Source organism: Mytilus trossulus, chromosome 6 (assembly GCF_036588685.1).
Source record: "Mytilus trossulus isolate FHL-02 chromosome 6, PNRI_Mtr1.1.1.hap1, whole genome shotgun sequence".
NCBI classification, from domain to species: Eukaryota; Metazoa; Mollusca; class Bivalvia; order Mytilida; family Mytilidae; genus Mytilus; species Mytilus trossulus.
This window is the reverse complement of record NC_086378.1, coordinates 55442545-55458237: the sequence shown is the minus strand read 5'-3', so window position 1 is coordinate 55458237 and position 15693 is coordinate 55442545.

The following is a 15693-nucleotide window of genomic DNA, read 5'->3' as shown; positions in this document are numbered from 1 at the left end:
GGTGGAGTTTCAATAAAGTTGTCTGACTATTGTTGATATGAAAAAAGATTTATCCAGAAAGCCGTGGCGGAGATTTTTTCTTTCTTTTCTGTTTGGTCATTTGTCTCTTCGTTTAGTTTTTGCTTACTTGTAGGGGTAAATTCAGTAAAAAAAATCTCCCATTGACTTTAATGCTAATCTATGTGTGGGAATAAATTTATACCTGATTTACCTTTAGAAATTAAAATCTTTCATATATCATTCATGAAAGTACAAATGTAGCCCTATCTTTTGCAACAATAAAAACATAGGGTCATGCGGCATTTTTGGGGATTCACATGGCCTTGTTTACAAGCAATGTAGATTCGCACTGAATTCCTATACTGACCCCCATTACTTTTCAACCCTGAAGGGAAAAAAGTTAGTCCATTCAGCATATATTTTTTAATTTTTTTTTCAACTCTAGTTTTGATCCATCTACCAAAAAATATTTATTACAAACATTATCTGCCAATCAGAAGAGCATATAACTTCAGTGTTATACAGAAAGCTCTCCCCTAAATGGGCGGTCCCTGATGACGTATGTTTATTTACTAAATTTACTGTATATGTCTGCAGAAAACTAGTAGTACACATTTTAGACAAAATGTAGTTCCTACGAGTAGCTGTTACTTTGTGCAAAACTAAAAGACAATGGGCAATGAATTGATACAAATCGAAAGGCTCCACGTTACAGGGTGACGGTAGAACCCATGACGGAAGTTTCACGTGAATAATGAAATAAATATTTGAAAGTATGATGTGTTTGCCTTGTTGCCTAAATCGGAAGTACCTGTTCTTATACTATGATCCACTTTTCGGGAACCAGTGTGCTCTACCATGTAATATGTTGCTTTTTTTCATCACAGTCAAGTCGGGATCAGATAATTTGGCTATCAAATAAATGCCACTTTGTTGTAACTTAAGTCGAAATAGTCATCAATGCTTAAGATTGCATAGTGGTTTTATTTAAGAAAACACATTTGAAGCAAGTGCGTGTGTGCAATTCTATATCATTCGTGTTTTTTTTTTTCCTTCATCTCTCACAAAAATACAAATAAAAGCTAATGTTTAACTAGACTTGAGGTGAATTTCTAACACAATGGCTTTAATTTGCATGGACTATTTGCCACTGGACGTTAAGCAAAAACAATCAAATCAATCCACTACACTTGATGCAAAGAAACACTCGCAGTGCTTAGTCTATCCGATTTATAGGATATTGTTGTCAGCAATTAGTGCACATGGAAAATTAAGAACTGCGTGAATATAGTGGGGGTGAGAGGTCCTTTACAATGAGCAAAAAGTGGTGGGGCATAGCCATTTAGATATGATAAACAACCTTTCACGACAACGTACCTGACGTGGGACCCACACACGTTTAATAAAATGTAAATGGGATGATTATAAAGCTCTTTTTTTTTAAATGTTATTACTAACACCCCCCTTTTGTCATTCAACCTGAAGAGGACAGAAGAAAGACTACTAGTATCTAAGATTAAAGTCTTTCGCCTCATGAACGAACGGGTTTCATTCCGTCCCGTTCAGGGCAACGTTCCCAACAGATGTAGACTGTGGTTTGAAATCATAGCATGCAGTGCAAACTTAAATGTATAGATTATTCAATTGAAAGGGTGTACTATATCGAATTTTTGCAAAATTTTTGTTTATTAATACGAAAAAGCCCTGACAAAGACTCATTCTATGATTGAGTCGGTGTTTTAGATTTTTAGAGATTATTAGATTTTAATCTATACATAGCACAATTTCAAAAAACAAGAAAAACGCCACAAGCCGCAAACGTATACTATACGTATATAACCAACCAGAATTTTGCCAATACCTTCTCTGAGGAAACTTTACAAAATGGGTAGTATATAATGGTTTCAAACCCATTACATCGTATGCTTACCTCTGAAAGACGAAGCTTGTTTTGTTACGAGTAATGTTTTGAAAACAATTTTTTGGTGTTTTTTGCTTTTTGCATTGTTTTGGTTGATATTATTTTATGAAGAAAAGGGGTATACCTTGAAATAGATTTTCAAATGATAAACATCAGCTATAAAAGGCGAAATAACCTTCACTGTTTAGTAAATGAGCAACAACGTTGTTGACGCATGAAACAGTCATATGAATCATAGGAGATGCAGTGTATACATCAATCAAACCAACAACTCAAAACTGAACGGTATGAAATTCGCTGTGTTTTGTTTGTTGTATTGTTTTAGGAGAATCTCAATGTGGAAATATTCACTTCTGTCCACGTGCAAGTGGTGGAGTTTCAATAAAGTTGTCTGACTATTGTTGATATGAAAAAAGATTTATCCAGAAAGCCGTGGCGGAGATTTTTTCTTTCTTTTCTGTTTGGTCATTTGTCTCTTCGTTTAGTTTTTGCTTACTTGTAGGGGTAAATTCAGTAAAAAAAATCTCCCATTGACTTTAATGCTAATCTATGTGTGGGAATAAATTTATACCTGATTTACCTTTAGAAATTAAAATCTTTCATATATCATTCATGAAAGTACAAATGTAGCCCTATCTTTTGCAACAATAAAAACATAGGGTCATGCGGCATTTTTGGGGATTCACATGGCCTTGTTTACAAGCAATGTAGATTCGCACTGAATTCCTATACTGACCCCCATTACTTTTCAACCCTGAAGGGAAAAAAGTTAGTCCATTCAGCATATATTTTTTAATTTTTTTTTCAACTCTAGTTTTGATCCATCTACCAAAAAATATTTATTACAAACATTATCTGCCAATCAGAAGAGCATATAACTTCAGTGTTATACAGAAAGCTCTCCCCTAAATGGGCGGTCCCTGATGACGTATGTTTATTTACTAAATTTACTGTATATGTCTGCAGAAAACTAGTAGTACACATTTTAGACAAAATGTAGTTCCTACGAGTAGCTGTTACTTTGTGCAAAACTAAAAGACAATGGGCAATGAATTGATACAAATCGAAAGGCTCCACGTTACAGGGTGACGGTAGAACCCATGACGGAAGTTTCACGTGAATAATGAAATAAATATTTGAAAGTATGATGTGTTTGCCTTGTTGCCTAAATCGGAAGTACCTGTTCTTATACTATGATCCACTTTTCGGGAACCAGTGTGCTCTACCATGTAATATGTTGCTTTTTTTCATCACAGTCAAGTCGGGATCAGATAATTTGGCTATCAAATAAATGCCACTTTGTTGTAACTTAAGTCGAAATAGTCATCAATGCTTAAGATTGCATAGTGGTTTTATTTAAGAAAACACATTTAAAGCAAGTGCGTGTGTGCAATTCTATATCATTCGTGTTTTTTTTTTTCCTTCATCTCTCACAAAAATACAAATAAAAGCTAATGTTTAACTAGACTTGAGGTGAATTTCTAACACAATGGCTTTAATTTGCATGGACTATTTGCCACTGGACGTTAAGCAAAAACAATCAAATCAATCCACTACACTTGATGCAAAGAAACACTCGCAGTGCTTAGTCTATCCGATTTATAGGATATTGTTGTCAGCAATTAGTGCACATGGAAAATTAAGAACTGCGTGAATATAGTGGGGGTGAGAGGTCCTTTACAATGAGCAAAAAGTGGTGGGGCATAGCCATTTAGATATGATAAACAACCTTTCACGACAACGTACCTGACGTGGGACCCACACACGTTTAATAAAATGTAAATGGGATGATTATAAAGCTCTTTTTTTTTAAATGTTATTACTAACACCCCCCTTTTGTCATTCAACCTGAAGAGGACAGAAGAAAGACTACTAGTATCTAAGATTAAAGTCTTTCGCCTCATGAACGAACGGGTTTCATTCCGTCCCGTTCAGGGCAACGTTCCCAACAGATGTAGACTGTGGTTTGAAATCATAGCATGCAGTGCAAACTTAAATGTATAGATTATTCAATTGAAAGGGTGTACTATATCGAATTTTTGCAAAATTTTTGTTTATTAATACGAAAAAGCCCTGACAAAGACTCATTCTATGATTGAGTCGGTGTTTTAGATTTTTAGAGATTATTAGATTTTAATCTATACATAGCACAATTTCAAAAAACAAGAAAAACGCCACAAGCCGCAAACGTATACTATACGTATATAACCAACCAGAATTTTGCCAATACCTTCTCTGAGGAAACTTTACAAAATGGGTAGTATATAATGGTTTCAAACCCATTACATCGTATGCTTACCTCTGAAAGACGAAGCTTGTTTTGTTACGAGTAATGTTTGGAAAACAATTTTTTGGTGTTTTTTGCTTTTTGCATTGTTTTGGTTTATATTATTTTATGAAGAAAAGGGGGATACCTTGAAATAGATTTTCAAATGATAAACATCAGCTATAAAAGGCGAAATAACCTTCACTGTTTAGTAAATGAGCAACAACGTTGTTGACGCATGAAACAGTCATATGAATCATAGGAGATGCAGTGTATACATCAATCAAACCAACAACTCAAAACGGAACGGTATGAAATTCGCTGTGTTTTGTTTGTTGTATTGTTTTAGGAGAATCTCAATGTGGAAATATTCACTTCTGTCCACGTGCAAGTGGTGGAGTTTCAATAAAGTTGTCTGACTATTGTTGATATGAAAAAAGATTTATCCAGAAAGCCGTGGCGGAGTTTTTTTCTTTCTTTTCTGTTTGGTCATTTGTCTCTTCGTTTAGTTTTTGCTTACTTGTAGGGGTAAATTCAGTAAAAAAAATCTCCCATTGACTTTAATGCTAATCTATGTGTGGGAATAAATTTATACCTGATTTACCTTTAGAAATTAAAATCTTTCATATATCATTCATGAAAGTACAAATGTAGCCCTATCTTTTGCAACAATAAAAACATAGGGTCATGCGGCATTTTTGGGCATTCACATGGCCTTGTTTACAAGCAATGTAGATTCGCACTGAATTCCTATACTGACCCCCATTACTTTTCAACCCTGAAGGGAAAAAAGTTAGTCCATTCAGCATATATTTTTTAATTTTTTTTTCAACTCTAGTTTTGATCCATCTACCAAAAAATATTTATTACAAACATTATCTGCCAATCAGAAGAGCATATAACTTCAGTGTTATACAGAAAGCTCTCCCCTAAATGGGCGGTCCCTGATGACGTATGTTTATTTACTAAATTTACTGTATATGTCTGCAGAAAACTAGTAGTACACATTTTAGACAAAATGTAGTTCCTACGAGTAGCTGTTACTTTGTGCAAAACTAAAAGACAATGGGCAATGAATTGATACAAATCGAAAGGCTCCACGTTACAGGGTGACGGTAGAACCCATGACGGAAGTTTCACGTGAATAATGAAATAAATATTTGAAAGTATGATGTGTTTGCCTTGTTGCCTAAATCGGAAGTACCTGTTCTTATACTATGATCCACTTTTCGGGAACCAGTGTGCTCTACCATGTAATATGTTGCTTTTTTTCATCACAGTCAAGTCGGGATCAGATAATTTGGCTATCAAATAAATGCCACTTTGTTGTAACTTAAGTCGAAATAGTCATCAATGCTTAAGATTGCATAGTGGTTTTATTTAAGAAAACACATTTAAAGCAAGTGCGTGTGTGCAATTCTATATCATTCGTGTTTTTTTTTTCCTTCATCTCTCACAAAAATACAAATAAAAGCTAATGTTTAACTAGACTTGAGGTGAATTTCTAACACAATGGCTTTAATTTGCATGGACTATTTGCCACTGGACGTTAAGCAAAAACAATCAAATCAATCCACTACACTTGATGCAAAGAAACACTCGCAGTGCTTAGTCTATCCGATTTATAGGATATTGTTGTCAGCAATTAGTGCACATGGAAAATTAAGAACTGCGTGAATATAGTGGGGGTGAGAGGTCCTTTACAATGAGCAAAAAGTGGTGGGGCATAGCCATTTAGATATGATAAACAACCTTTCACGACAACGTACCTGACGTGGGACCCACACACGTTTAATAAAATGTAAATGGGATGATTATAAAGCTCTTTTTTTTTAAATGTTATTACTAACACCCCCCTTTTGTCATTCAACCTGAAGAGGACAGAAGAAAGACTACTAGTATCTAAGATTAAAGTCTTTCGCCTCATGAACGAACGGGTTTCATTCCGTCCCGTTCAGGGCAACGTTCCCAACAGATGTAGACTGTGGTTTGAAATCATAGCATGCAGTGCAAACTTAAATGTATAGATTATTCAATTGAAAGGGTGTACTATATCGAATTTTTGCAAAATTTTTGTTTATTAATACGAAAAAGCCCTGACAAAGACTCATTCTATGATTGAGTCGGTGTTTTAGATTTTTAGAGATTATTAGATTTTAATCTATACATAGCACAATTTCAAAAAACAAGAAAAACGCCACAAGCCGCAAACGTATACTATACGTATATAACCAACCAGAATTTTGCCAATACCTTCTCTGAGGAAACTTTACAAAATGGGTAGTATATAATGGTTTCAAACCCTTACATCGTATGCTTACCTCTGAAAGACGAAGCTTGTTTTGTTACGAGTAATGTTTGGAAAACAATTTTTTGGTGTTTTTTGCTTTTTGCATTGTTTTGGTTTATATTATTTTATGAAGAAAAGGGGGATACCTTGAAATAGATTTTCAAATGATAAACATCAGCTATAAAAGGCGAAATAACCTTCACTGTTTAGTAAATGAGCAACAACGTTGTTGACGCATGAAACAGTCATATGAATCATAGGAGATGCAGTGTATACATCAATCAAACCAACAACTCAAAACGGAACGGTATGAAATTCGCTGTGTTTTGTTTGTTGTATTGTTTTAGGAGAATCTCAATGTGGAAATATTCACTTCTGTCCACGTGCAAGTGGTGGAGTTTCAATAAAGTTGTCTGACTATTGTTGATATGAAAAAAGATTTATCCAGAAAGCCGTGGCGGAGTTTTTTTCTTTCTTTTCTGTTTGGTCATTTGTCTCTTCGTTTAGTTTTTGCTTACTTGTAGGGGTAAATTCAGTAAAAAAAATCTCCCATTGACTTTAATGCTAATCTATGTGTGGGAATAAATTTATACCTGATTTACCTTTAGAAATTAAAATCTTTCATATATCATTCATGAAAGTACAAATGTAGCCCTATCTTTTGCAACAATAAAAACATAGGGTCATGCGGCATTTTAAGGCATTCACATGGCCTTGTTTACAAGCAATGTAGATTCGCACTGAATTCCTATACTGACCCCCATTACTTTTCAACCCTGAAGGGAAAAAAGTTAGTCCATTCAGCATATATTTTTTAATTTTTTTTTCAACTCTAGTTTTGATCCATCTACCAAAAAATATTTATTACAAACATTATCTGCCAATCAGAAGAGCATATAACTTCAGTGTTATACAGAAAGCTCTCCCCTAAATGGGCGGTCCCTGATGACGTATGTTTATTTACTAAATTTACTGTATATGTCTGCAGAAAACTAGTAGTACACATTTTAGACAAAATGTAGTTCCTACGAGTAGCTGTTACTTTGTGCAAAACTAAAAGACAATGGGCAATGAATTGATACAAATCGAAAGGCTCCACGTTACAGGGTGACGGTAGAACCCATGACGGAAGTTTCACGTGAATAATGAAATAAATATTTGAAAGTATGATGTGTTTGCCTTGTTGCCTAAATCGGAAGTACCTGTTCTTATACTATGATCCACTTTTCGGGAACCAGTGTGCTCTACCATGTAATATGTTGCTTTTTTTCATCACAGTCAAGTCGGGATCAGATAATTTGGCTATCAAATAAATGCCACTTTGTTGTAACTTAAGTCGAAATAGTCATCAATGCTTAAGATTGCATAGTGGTTTTATTTAAGAAAACACATTTGAAGCAAGTGCGTGTGTGCAATTCTATATCATTCGTGTTTTTTTTTTTCCTTCATCTCTCACAAAAATACAAATAAAAGCTAATGTTTAACTAGACTTGAGGTGAATTTCTAACACAATGGCTTTAATTTGCATGGACTATTTGCCACTGGACGTTAAGCAAAAACAATCAAATCAATCCACTACACTTGATGCAAAGAAACACTCGCAGTGCTTAGTCTATCCGATTTATAGGATATTGTTGTCAGCAATTAGTGCACATGGAAAATTAAGAACTGCGTGAATATAGTGGGGGTGAGAGGTCCTTTACAATGAGCAAAAAGTGGTGGGGCATAGCCATTTAGATATGATAAACAACCTTTCACGACAACGTACCTGACGTGGGACCCACACACGTTTAATAAAATGTAAATGGGATGATTATAAAGCTCTTTTTTTTTAAATGTTATTACTAACACCCCCCTTTTGTCATTCAACCTGAAGAGGACAGAAGAAAGACTACTAGTATCTAAGATTAAAGTCTTTCGCCTCATGAACGAACGGGTTTCATTCCGTCCCGTTCAGGGCAACGTTCCCAACAGATGTAGACTGTGGTTTGAAATCATAGCATGCAGTGCAAACTTAAATGTATAGATTATTCAATTGAAAGGGTGTACTATATCGAATTTTTGCAAAATTTTTGTTTATTAATACGAAAAAGCCCTGACAAAGACTCATTCTATGATTGAGTCGGTGTTTTAGATTTTTAGAGATTATTAGATTTTAATCTATACATAGCACAATTTCAAAAAACAAGAAAAACGCCACAAGCCGCAAACGTATACTATACGTATATAACCAACCAGAATTTTGCCAATACCTTCTCTGAGGAAACTTTACAAAATGGGTAGTATATAATGGTTTCAAACCCATTACATCGTATGCTTACCTCTGAAAGACGAAGCTTGTTTTGTTACGAGTAATGTTTTGAAAACAATTTTTTGGTGTTTTTTGCTTTTTGCATTGTTTTGGTTGATATTATTTTATGAAGAAAAGGGGGATACCTTGAAATAGATTTTCAAATGATAAACATCAGCTATAAAAGGCGAAATAACCTTCACTGTTTAGTAAATGAGCAACAACGTTGTTGACGCATGAAACAGTCATATGAATCATAGGAGATGCAGTGTATACATCAATCAAACCAACAACTCAAAACTGAACGGTATGAAATTCGCTGTGTTTTGTTTGTTGTATTGTTTTAGGAGAATCTCAATGTGGAAATATTCACTTCTGTCCACGTGCAAGTGGTGGAGTTTCAATAAAGTTGTCTGACTATTGTTGATATGAAAAAAGATTTATCCAGAAAGCCGTGGCGGAGATTTTTTCTTTCTTTTCTGTTTGGTCATTTGTCTCTTCGTTTAGTTTTTGCTTACTTGTAGGGGTAAATTCAGTAAAAAAAATCTCCCATTGACTTTAATGCTAATCTATGTGTGGGAATAAATTTATACCTGATTTACCTTTAGAAATTAAAATCTTTCATATATCATTCATGAAAGTACAAATGTAGCCCTATCTTTTGCAACAATAAAAACATAGGGTCATGCGGCATTTTTGGGGATTCACATGGCCTTGTTTACAAGCAATGTAGATTCGCACTGAATTCCTATACTGACCCCCATTACTTTTCAACCCTGAAGGGAAAAAAGTTAGTCCATTCAGCATATATTTTTTAATTTTTTTTTCAACTCTAGTTTTGATCCATCTACCAAAAAATATTTATTACAAACATTATCTGCCAATCAGAAGAGCATATAACTTCAGTGTTATACAGAAAGCTCTCCCCTAAATGGGCGGTCCCTGATGACGTATGTTTATTTACTAAATTTACTGTATATGTCTGCAGAAAACTAGTAGTACACATTTTAGACAAAATGTAGTTCCTACGAGTAGCTGTTACTTTGTGCAAAACTAAAAGACAATGGGCAATGAATTGATACAAATCGAAAGGCTCCACGTTACAGGGTGACGGTAGAACCCATGACGGAAGTTTCACGTGAATAATGAAATAAATATTTGAAAGTATGATGTGTTTGCCTTGTTGCCTAAATCGGAAGTACCTGTTCTTATACTATGATCCACTTTTCGGGAACCAGTGTGCTCTACCATGTAATATGTTGCTTTTTTTCATCACAGTCAAGTCGGGATCAGATAATTTGGCTATCAAATAAATGCCACTTTGTTGTAACTTAAGTCGAAATAGTCATCAATGCTTAAGATTGCATAGTGGTTTTATTTAAGAAAACACATTTGAAGCAAGTGCGTGTGTGCAATTCTATATCATTCGTGTTTTTTTTTTCCTTCATCTCTCACAAAAATACAAATAAAAGCTAATGTTTAACTAGACTTGAGGTGAATTTCTAACACAATGGCTTTAATTTGCATGGACTATTTGCCACTGGACGTTAAGCAAAAACAATCAAATCAATCCACTACACTTGATGCAAAGAAACACTCGCAGTGCTTAGTCTATCCGATTTATAGGATATTGTTGTCAGCAATTAGTGCACATGGAAAATTAAGAACTGCGTGAATATAGTGGGGGTGAGGGGTCCTTTACAATGAGCAAAAAGTGGTGGGGCATAGCCATTTAGATATGATAAACAACCTTTCACGACAACGTACCTGACGTGGGACCCACACACGTTTAATAAAATGTAAATGGGATGATTATAAAGCTCTTTTTTTTTAAATGTTATTACAAACACCCCCCTTTTGTCATTCAACCTGAAGAGGACAGAAGAAAGACTACTAGTATCTAAGATTAAAGTCTTTCGCCTCATGAACGAACGGGTTTCATTCCGTCCCGTTCAGGGCAACGTTCCCAACAGATGTAGACTGTGGTTTGAAATCATAGCATGCAGTGCAAACTTAAATGTATAGATTATTCAATTGAAAGGGTGTACTATATCGAATTTTTGCAAAATTTTTGTTTATTAATACGAAAAAGCCCTGACAAAGACTCATTCTATGATTGAGTCGGTGTTTTAGATTTTTAGAGATTATTAGATTTTAATCTATACATAGCACAATTTCAAAAAACAAGAAAAACGCCACAAGCCGCAAACGTATACTATACGTATATAACCAACCAGAATTTTGCCAATACCTTCTCTGAGGAAACTTTACAAAATGGGTAGTATATAATGGTTTCAAACCCATTACATCGTATGCTTACCTCTGAAAGACGAAGCTTGTTTTGTTACGAGTAATGTTTTGAAAACAATTTTTTGGTGTTTTTTGCTTTTTGCATTGTTTTGGTTGATATTATTTTATGAAGAAAAGGGGGATACCTTGAAATAGATTTTCAAATGATAAACATCAGCTATAAAAGGCGAAATAACCTTCACTGTTTAGTAAATGAGCAACAACGTTGTTGACGCATGAAACAGTCATATGAATCATAGGAGATGCAGTGTATACATCAATCAAACCAACAACTCAAAACTGAACGGTATGAAATTCGCTGTGTTTTGTTTGTTGTATTGTTTTAGGAGAATCTCAATGTGGAAATATTCACTTCTGTCCACGTGCAAGTGGTGGAGTTTCAATAAAGTTGTCTGACTATTGTTGATATGAAAAAAGATTTATCCAGAAAGCCGTGGCGGAGATTTTTTCTTTCTTTTCTGTTTGGTCATTTGTCTCTTCGTTTAGTTTTTGCTTACTTGTAGGGGTAAATTCAGTAAAAAAAATCTCCCATTGACTTTAATGCTAATCTATGTGTGGGAATAAATTTATACCTGATTTACCTTTAGAAATTAAAATCTTTCATATATCATTCATGAAAGTACAAATGTAGCCCTATCTTTTGCAACAATAAAAACATAGGGTCATGCGGCATTTTTGGGGATTCACATGGCCTTGTTTACAAGCAATGTAGATTCGCACTGAATTCCTATACTGACCCCCATTACTTTTCAACCCTGAAGGGAAAAAAGTTAGTCCATTCAGCATATATTTTTTAATTTTTTTTTCAACTCTAGTTTTGATCCATCTACCAAAAAATATTTATTACAAACATTATCTGCCAATCAGAAGAGCATATAACTTCAGTGTTATACAGAAAGCTCTCCCCTAAATGGGCGGTCCCTGATGACGTATGTTTATTTACTAAATTTACTGTATATGTCTGCAGAAAACTAGTAGTACACATTTTAGACAAAATGTAGTTCCTACGAGTAGCTGTTACTTTGTGCAAAACTAAAAGACAATGGGCAATGAATTGATACAAATCGAAAGGCTCCACGTTACAGGGTGACGGTAGAACCCATGACGGAAGTTTCACGTGAATAATGAAATAAATATTTGAAAGTATGATGTGTTTGCCTTGTTGCCTAAATCGGAAGTACCTGTTCTTATACTATGATCCACTTTTCGGGAACCAGTGTGCTCTACCATGTAATATGTTGCTTTTTTTCATCACAGTCAAGTCGGGATCAGATAATTTGGCTATCAAATAAATGCCACTTTGTTGTAACTTAAGTCGAAATAGTCATCAATGCTTAAGATTGCATAGTGGTTTTATTTAAGAAAACACATTTGAAGCAAGTGCGTGTGTGCAATTCTATATCATTCGTGTTTTTTTTTTCCTTCATCTCTCACAAAAATACAAATAAAAGCTAATGTTTAACTAGACTTGAGGTGAATTTCTAACACAATGGCTTTAATTTGCATGGACTATTTGCCACTGGACGTTAAGCAAAAACAATCAAATCAATCCACTACACTTGATGCAAAGAAACACTCGCAGTGCTTAGTCTATCCGATTTATAGGATATTGTTGTCAGCAATTAGTGCACATGGAAAATTAAGAACTGCGTGAATATAGTGGGGGTGAGAGGTCCTTTACAATGAGCAAAAAGTGGTGGGGCATAGCCATTTAGATATGATAAACAACCTTTCACGACAACGTACCTGACGTGGGACCCACACACGTTTAATAAAATGTAAATGGGATGATTATAAAGCTCTTTTTTTTTAAATGTTATTACTAACACCCCCCTTTTGTCATTCAACCTGAAGAGGACAGAAGAAAGTCTACTAGTATCTAAGATTAAAGTCTTTCGCCTCATGAACGAACGGGTTTCATTCCGTCCCGTTCAGGGCAACGTTCCCAACAGATGTAGACTGTGGTTTGAAATCATAGCATGCAGTGCAAACTTAAATGTATAGATTATTCAATTGAAAGGGTGTACTATATCGAATTTTTGCAAAATTTTTGTTTATTAATACGAAAAAGCCCTGACAAAGACGCATTCTATGATTGAGTCGGTGTTTTAGATTTTTAGAGATTATTAGATTTTAATCTATACATAGCACAATTTCAAAAAACAAGAAAAACGCCACAAGCCGCAAACGTATACTATACGTATATAACCAACCAGAATTTTGCCAATACCTTCTCTGAGGAAACTTTACAAAATGGGTAGTATATAATGGTTTCAAACCCATTACATCGTATGCTTACCTCTGAAAGACGAAGCTTGTTTTGTTACGAGTAATGTTTTGAAAACAATTTTTTGGTGTTTTTTGCTTTTTGCATTGTTTTGGTTGATATTATTTTATGAAGAAAAGGGGGATACCTTGAAATAGATTTTCAAATGATAAACATCAGCTATAAAAGGCGAAATAACCTTCACTGTTTAGTAAATGAGCAACAACGTTGTTGACGCATGAAACAGTCATATGAATCATAGGAGATGCAGTGTATACATCAATCAAACCAACAACTCAAAACTGAACGGTATGAAATTCGCTGTGTTTTGTTTGTTGTATTGTTTTAGGAGAATCTCAATGTGGAAATATTCACTTCTGTCCACGTGCAAGTGGTGGAGTTTCAATAAAGTTGTCTGACTATTGTTGATATGAAAAAAGATTTATCCAGAAAGCCGTGGCGGAGATTTTTTCTTTCTTTTCTGTTTGGTCATTTGTCTCTTCGTTTAGTTTTTGCTTACTTGTAGGGGTAAATTCAGTAAAAAAAATCTCCCATTGACTTTAATGCTAATCTATGTGTGGGAATAAATTTATACCTGATTTACCTTTAGAAATTAAAATCTTTCATATATCATTCATGAAAGTACAAATGTAGCCCTATCTTTTGCAACAATAAAAACATAGGGTCATGCGGCATTTTTGGGGATTCACATGGCCTTGTTTACAAGCAATGTAGATTCGCACTGAATTCCTATACTGACCCCCATTACTTTTCAACCCTGAAGGGAAAAAAGTTAGTCCATTCAGCATATATTTTTTAATTTTTTTTTCAACTCTAGTTTTGATCCATCTACCAAAAAATATTTATTACAAACATTATCTGCCAATCAGAAGAGCATATAACTTTAGTGTTATACAGAAAGCTCTCCCCTAAATGGGCGGTCCCTGATGACGTATGTTTATTTACTAAATTTACTGTATATGTCTGCAGAAAACTAGTAGTACACATTTTAGACAAAATGTAGTTCCTACGAGTAGCTGTTACTTTGTGCAAAACTAAAAGACAATGGGCAATGAATTGATACAAATCGAAAGGCTCCACGTTACAGGGTGACGGTAGAACCCATGACGGAAGTTTCACGTGAATAATGAAATAAATATTTGAAAGTATGATGTGTTTGCCTTGTTGCCTAGATCGGAAGTACCTGTTCTTATACTATGATCCACTTTTCGGGAACCAGTGTGCTCTACCATGTAATATGTTGCTTTTTTTCATCACAGTCAAGTCGGGATCAGATAATTTGGCTATCAAATAAATGCCACTTTGTTGTAACTTAAGTCGAAATAGTCATCAATGCTTAAGATTGCATAGTGGTTTTATTTAAGAAAACACATTTGAAGCAAGTGCGTGTGTGCAATTCTATATCATTCGTGTTTTTTTTTTTCCTTCATCTCTCACAAAAATACAAATAAAAGCTAATGTTTAACTAGACTTGAGGTGAATTTCTAACACAATGGCTTTAATTTGCATGGACTATTTGCCACTGGACGTTAAGCAAAAACAATCAAATCAATCCACTACACTTGATGCAAAGAAACACTCGCAGTGCTTAGTCTATCCGATTTATAGGATATTGTTGTCAGCAATTAGTGCACATGGAAAATTAAGAACTGCGTGAATATAGTGGGGGTGAGAGGTCCTTTACAATGAGCAAAAAGTGGTGGGGCATAGCCATTTAGATATGATAAACAACCTTTCACGACAACGTACCTGACGTGGGACCCACACACGTTTAATAAAATGTAAATGGGATGATTATAAAGCTCTTTTTTTTTAAATGTTATTACTGACACCCCCCTTTTGTCATTCAACCTGAAGAGGACAGAAGAAAGACTACTAGTATCTAAGATTAAAGTCTTTCGCCTCATGAACGAACGGGTTTCATTCCGTCCCGTTCAGGGCAACGTTCCCAACAGATGTAAACTGGTTTGGAATCATAGCATGCAGTGCAAACTTAAATGTATAGATTATTCAATTGAAAGGGTGTACTATATCGAATTTTTGCAAAATTTTTGTTTATTAATACGAAAAAGCCCTGACAAAGACTCATTCTATGATTGAGTCGGTGTTTTAGATTTTTAGAGATCATTAGATTTTAATCTATACATAGCACAATTTCAAAAAACAAGAAAAACGCCACAAGCCGCAAACGTATACTATACGTATATAACCAACCAGATTTTTGCCAATACCTTCTCTGAGGAAACTTTACAAAATGGGTAGTATATAATGGTTTCAAACCCATTACATCGTATGCTTACCTCTGAAAGACGAAGCTTGTTTTGTTACG